Genomic DNA, 7,470 nt, shown 5'->3' with positions numbered 1-7,470 from the left:
AGACATTGTATAAAATTTCATTTTGGTCTTTGATCATAGTAAGCATCTAATTGATGCTTTGCAACCTTGAGAACATTTGTGAGAGAGACAATAATAGAAAGCCAAAAGCAATTAAGCATATTATAATTTTTAGGATCGGTTTTTTGTGTGCTAGCTAACGGAACTTATTCTTGTGTCTGATGAATTTTGGGTCCAAAATTTTCCAGCTCGGTAATGTGGAGTTCACCTTGATAATGATTCTGGAGGGAGACAAAAAAAGAACTTAAAATACTTTTAAAACTAATCTATTGTGAACTTCTTTAAACTATTATTTTTATTATTATTATTATTATACAGATGACCAGATCTATGCTGTTTTTTGAGATTCAAAATCATGTATGTAATGCAGAAATATATTTGCAGTGATTTAGGATGGGTTTTAGATCCTAAATCCTAAAAAATAAAGGCGGAGGCATGTGTCCAAGGATGTAAAATGAACTCCTCCTAATTGTTATCACTATTTGTTTCTTTTTTTTACAAGAGTACTGATATTTTATTAAGTCAGTAGTCTTATTACAATCATAACAGAAACTAAAATAAAGAATGCCAAACCGCTAAAGAGTCTAAGAAAGCTCCCTTCTTATCCAGGTCATCAGCAATGGAGTTCGCCTCTTTATACACTTGTTCTCACTATTAGAATCCATAATCAATTATCACTGTTCAAACAAATTCTTGACATGACTCATGAGTGGGGTTCCCACTAGTGCATTATGTTATGATTCTTTCTTTCTTTTCTTATTTATTTATTTATTGACTTATTTATTTTTTAGTTGTTTAGTAAATAGGAAGTGAACTTGAAATTTAGCATCGTGCATGTCAAATGCTAACCACTCGAGCTCATGCCAAATTCCTAGAGATAAGCCAAACCCCTCATGAGGTTTTACAAACTTTTATGTAGTTATAATAAAAAAACAGCATTGCTTTACACAGTTGTTCATCGAAAAGGTCGTGCTTTACACTTTACTCTCCATCTTGATTTTAGGGAAATAAATCAAATTGCCCATGAAAGATGAACAATTTAACACCCATATGATTTTGAGTTGGAATAGTTTGAAATGGGTAGAGTATTTAATAGTTAAACTCTTTGCAAATGGGTAGAGTATTTAATAGTTGAATTCTTATGATTATTTTGATAAGGTTCTCTTGATTTTAAAGGCCAACATAATAGCCTTTGGCAACCCTCACAATTTTATGGGATGGTACGGTTTCCTAACATAATCTCCAATTAGAACCCACGTATGCTTTACACATTACTGCGTAGAAGATAAAGAAGCTGGACTTTGTACTATTTCGAAATAATAAATAGTTAAATGGTGTAAAAATGATAAAAAGTGGCAGTTTCAATCAATAAATTTATCAGCAAGGTAGTTACTTTCGAAAAATCTTCTGGCCGAAGTACTTCCTCATGCCGATTGGAACAAATGAGGTATTTCGGTCAAATGACCAATCAAATAATTCGTGTCAAGTCACTTAAGATTTCCATCTGATTTAGGTTCCAAAATTGGTACAAGTGTGTTTTAGATTTGGAATATGGAATTGGAGAAGTTACAAGTATTTATATCATTTAGCTTGGGTGACCGTTATGACCAAATTATGAAGATTCCCTCATTTATTCTTGGGTCCAAATCCCAAATGAGATTTATTTAATGAAAAACGTTTATATAGAGCTGAGGCTCCAAACAGTCAAATTAGAATCTACCTCAAAAGTTTTATTAAAAAAGGTTATTTTGATGCCCAAATATCCTCAAATTGATCATCTCGACATCAAGATGCATGGGCATGAGAAAAAAATTGGATTTCAAGTTTTTGAAATAATGCATCTTCAAACACATTTTTGGACCGTCAATTTTCAAGACTTTCAAGCTTTCGTAGATCTGCTCGATTTATACTATTTTTATAGCTTTAAGTTTTTATAATTAAAGAGGAAAATATATTTTAAGGCTATCACAATGAGTTCCAGTATTGAAACCACATTTCTCGATACTATTTGAAGGTGTGTTTCAATTTGATTGTTTAGAGCCTCAGCTCTATACAAACGGCACCCCTTAGATAAAGTGATTTATGTGAGTCAAATTACGAAAACGGTCTTTTATTCCAGATTCCAAACCACAATAGGGACAATCTAAGTGGTTTTCCCACAATTGTTGAAGAAATACCTAATTGAAAGCCTGTTTTTTTTTTTTTTTAAAGTGATCACTCTTTGTTAGTGAAGTGTACGATTTTTTATCGTTTCATTAACTTTTCTAAGGTGTTTTGACTATTTTTGCTTCTTCTTCTTTTTTTTTTTTGCCTGTAATCTAAACATTATGTTTTGCTTTTGGAATAAGCCAATCACTAATCCGAAATTCACACTTTGCTTGCACATTCCTAAGGGTCTGAGTTTAATCTCACTTACCTAAAAAGGCCCACTTAGGTTTAGACAATCATTAATAAACTAATAAGTAATAGGGATAGTATACTATGAGACCGCTTATTTTTGTTAGTCATAATTATTTTTATTCATTAGATGTCAAATTGGATGGTTGGGATATATCACAAAGTTCGAGATTTTATTTTTTTTCTAAACTCTAAGTTTAATCAATTACACTCTTACAATCACTTAAGTTGAAATATAATGGACAAGAGTGTTTGTGACCTATTTGTACTAAAAGATCTCCTCGTATACTTTCCCTTAGTAATAACCCTGAGAAAAGAGTGTGTTCCCTTCAAGAGGGTGAGGTGTGCCAGAGGCTGGTTACCGGGATAGACATGCAACAAAGACAACTTGTTTTACGCATTCTCAACCATCCATTGTAGACGATAAATGGATGAGATGTACCATTCCTTCCACCATGTTCATCAAAGAGAATAGAAGTTCATCGGCTACCCTTTGGCTGAAAACTTACTGTCGTGGTGCTGCATGTATCATGGTAAACTGTATAAAATGCCTAATGGACATGACATATTTGGTTATTTTTTGTTTGTATTAAGAGAATGTCATATGTGCACCCATGTAATTCTTTTTGTTTGTAATTCTTCAAGACTGATCAGTCATTATGATTCCAAGAGCATTTTGGGTAAAACCCTAAGGGCACTTTGAGAACTAATTCAATACCTTCAAACAAAAAGAGATTTATTTTCTCTCATCATTCTCATAGGCGCCCAAAGTTTCCCATGGAAAAAATTCACCTAAGTCAGCGTTTAATATGAGAGAATAAGATATATGAAAAACATCAAAAAGGGGGTTAAAAACCGCTTACAATATCATTAAAGGTGGTCAAAAGATCGCAAGTGTACGCTTTTTAGTTTCCATGCCAATTAGGTACTTACTCACAAAAATTGATAAAATCCCAAATTGCTTATGTTTGTTAATGAGAAGTCATAACGTTGCTTTGATAATTTAACTATAAAAGAGGCCTTGACCGAACGAAAAGAGTACCGCTTTAGGGTAAAATTACCAAAATATCCCGAATTCTCTTTCATTCCAAACACTGAACAACAATATTTTGGAAAAATTTTACCATTTTTTGAAGAAGTGTCATATTAATCTAAAAATTTAAAAGCATACCCTCAGAAGTAATTTATAATATTTTGATTCTTTTAGTAACATCGGTAGGGATTTTAACCCCTTTGTAATACTATTATGTGTCAAATATGTAAATATAGAATTTAACCAAAGTTGAGAAATGGTTTGAAGGGTCCAAGGATTTTCAATTATCAATTTCAGCAGGAGATGTTGGAACCTAAAGTAGTTCGAATCTAGGGTGTTTGAGTACAATATCATAGATGGGATTTGGAGATGAGAAGAAAAGCGAAAAAATGATAGATTTGGATAATGTGAAACTCTAAACTGCATCATCAATAAAAATTAGGTGTCAGTTGGATTCTTCTTTATTTCTTCTTGGTCGTTTGACATGCCGTAGAAAATTATCCATATTTCTTGTTCCAGTTAGTTATTTGGGTTTCTAGTTTCATAAACATTTTCTTATATGTTTTTTTATTTTTATTCCTAGAAAGTTCTAAAGACTATTGTGGTTGTAGAAACTCGTTACGTTTTCCTTTTTTTTGGGCTTTACGGGATTTACGTGGTTCTATAGACTTGTTTTGTTTTAGTTTTAAGATTTTGATAGCATGATAGCTTTGAGCTTTAGCAAAGTGAGGAGCCCTATCTCTCGTCTTTTTTTTTTTTTCTTTTTTTTGTTTTTGTTTTTGTTTTTGTTTTTGTTTTTCTTTTTGGTGTTGGTATGTATGGGTGGCCATGGGACCTCATACATGCTATTTTTTCTCGCTTTAATTTTTATCATATAAATAAAGGTCGTTTTTAGAGAGAAGAGTCATCATCTAACGGGTAGATGATAACTACCCACCTCCCACGATTATGGATCACATTTCTCAGAGTTTTTAGGAGAAAGCCGAATGTTTGATAACGGCCTTCACCATCCCCCTATAACTAGGCCTTTGATGGTCATGGAGAGGCATACGCATAGAAACTTTGGGTTCTCATTATTCAGTAAAATCCTCTACTCTGCGATCCTCAGTCTCATGATACCACTAGTAATCCTAGGAGTTTTGGGGTTCATCTGTTCCATAACAATCCAACATTTTTCTTTCTTTTATTGGTATTTATATCTTATTTTTCCTGAGTTTAATTTACAGTAACCTAGATATTGTGCTTTGTCATTCCCATAAATCTTGGTGTTAATTTTTTTTTTCTAATCTTAAATTTAACAATCTCAAATTTTTAACTCCATTCTCTTTTTTCTCTTTCATAGTCCGTAGACACCAGCACCCCTATGCATGCACTCCCTCCATTGAAATCCCCATTCATATTCCCAACTCCGCTTCCTCTCTCTCCCTAGAATGAGTGAGATTGGTTGGAGAAATGATACAATGTGGAGTGGTATGACTATTGAAATCCAACAATGAGATTGATACCATAACTTCCAGATTTGTATATTTATTTTTGTTATTATTTTTGCACAAGTCAACGAGAGATTTCAGATCCCTTTGCATTATCTCAGGCATGTTGAATTTTTGTTCCCTTTTGAAGAAATTTGTTCAATAAAACTTTTTGCCTTGTTCTTTTGTTAATGTTTTGATTGATATTGAAAATTAGGTTTAACTTTTTAGTGTGGGATTTATGCTCATTGCTCTCTTTTCATGTCTCAGATGATGATGCCCTATTCTTGAACACACACAAAATAAAAAAAAATTTTAAAAAAAAATCTATTTTGCTGGAAGTAAAATTAAAAATTTATCATATTGGACAAAAGAAGCGTTTAAGGTAGACAATGAATAATTTTGTTTCTCCCCAAAGAGGGTTATGGGTATTAATCATAAAACTGAAAAATAGGTGCATAGATATTTTTACAGTGATGTCATGGTGTTTGTTAAGAATGGTTTTGCATATTGTTGTATATCAAAGTGTTCTGCTCCTATGGGGCACCTTTGATCATGATCTTCCGGGCATCATTCCCTTTAGGTGTTTAAGGTTGAGTAAATCAAAATATTGTAATACTTTTATGTGGACTGTGGAAATTTGATTATTTTCACAATCTTGAGTTGTTAGATGCTCTTGTGTTTTTTTAATTGAAGTTTTTCAGAGTTCCCATGGTTATGTGCCTTGGGGAGATTGATTTAGTGTAATGCTTATGGTCAAGTGGGGGTTTCATGTTCCTTAGCCCTAATTTTAATGTGGAGCAAGTAGTGATCATGAACTTTCTCCATTGGCCTCTTGGCCACCTTTACTGAGATTACATTGTGCGATTGCAACTTGTTGGGTTTCTTGTTTTATGCCTTGTCCCATTTATTCCTAAGTATAAACATGTATAGGTCCAGATCCTTAATTTCAAACACCCCATCGTGTGAATTGAGTTCTAAAGCCACAAAAACAAGTTAAATTTAAGTATTGGCATTGCCGCAGTCCACACATGGTGTAAATTGTATTATGAAGCCACAAAAATAAGGCATTAGAAGCTCTTCCTTATTGAGAAGATGACTAGTTTCCAGCTGGTGCTAATCTATTCTTCTAATCTTGCTAGTGTTGTTATAAAACCAAAAATTAAAGTGGTTCATCCATCCTCCTCTGTACAACCTTTTGACAGTCTCTCAGCTCGCACAGTTTGGGGCAGTGCTTCCAGTATTTATTGGTAACTACGTGATTAAAACCATCAATCATTTGCACATATTATGATAGGTGCAGACTATATATTGTTCTCATAACCAATATGTTTATATCAATATTTGTTAATTTTCAAGAATACCAACCTAATGTCATTTTTTTTTTTTTGCTATGTAATTTTCTTTTTTTCTTCCTTTATATCTTGTTTGTTGATATGAATTTGTTGAATATCACCATGTTAGATTACATCTAGTCAATGTCTGTTAATATGTTGGTGATGCAATTTCTAGAAATGGCTATTATCATAGGTCCATGTACATGATTAAGAGTGGCTTTGGTTGTGGTATTCCCTGTCATGTTTTGTGTATAGTATTTAAAAGGAAAAACACCTTGGACTGTATTGTTGTGACCCTAAGACCCCTACTACTGGTTACAAAGATTATGAAAACTAGTATATCCATTAGATATGTACTTGTACCATCTCTATTGAAAACATATCTTCCTTTGCTTATTGCTGACTTTTATTGGCTACTTGGCTGTGCTAGGTGCATTAGCATAAATTCCTCAAAATTGATTACAGTTAGTTCCATGTACTTATCGAAATTGATGGTTGTCTCATAATTTACTAGGGACTGAATGGACTGTGGCCAAATGAAATATGAGAAACATGCACAATGATCCAAATGACCACATAAAAAGAAATTGTCAGAAATGTGGCGATCATTTTATCAATGGATGGACAGTGATGGAGAGATATTGGACCCATTGGAACATCAAATAACCTAAGTGAAATGCCTTGCTCTTTTATTATTACTACTATTCATTATTTTTTATGATGGAATTTAGGACTACTGGACTAGATCTTTAGTAGAGGACTTTGATGCTCATTTCTTATAAAATATAGATGATCAACATAGTTTAAGTAAGCCTATTGGCTTACATGAAATTGATAAATATTAGGGTCTGGAAGACCTTGTTTCTCAAACTCCCTAAAGATAAAAAAGTCATCGGTTGCAAATGGGTCTTAAAGAAAAAAAGTTAATGCAAATGGATCAATTGATAAATATAAATCTAGGTTGGTAGTAAAATGATTCACCCAAAGGGAATGTATACATTATGTAGAGACTTATTCTCCAGTAACAAAATTTTCATCTATTATGATCATCTTAGCATTAGTTGCATATTATGATCTAGAATTATTTCAGATGGACATAAAAAATAAAAAAAAAATTATTAAATGGAGAATTAAAGAAGATATATACATGAAAGAACCAGAAAGATATGTAATTAAAAGCCAAGAAGACAAAGTATACAAACTTAAGAAATCTTTA

The sequence above is a fragment of the Amborella trichopoda genome, chromosome 10 (assembly GCF_054954075.1).
Source record: "Amborella trichopoda isolate Santa Cruz 75 chromosome 10, AtrichopodaSantaCruz75HAP2 v2.0, whole genome shotgun sequence".
Lineage (NCBI taxonomy): Eukaryota > Viridiplantae > Streptophyta > Magnoliopsida > Amborellales > Amborellaceae > Amborella > Amborella trichopoda.
This window is presented reverse-complemented; position numbering follows the sequence as displayed.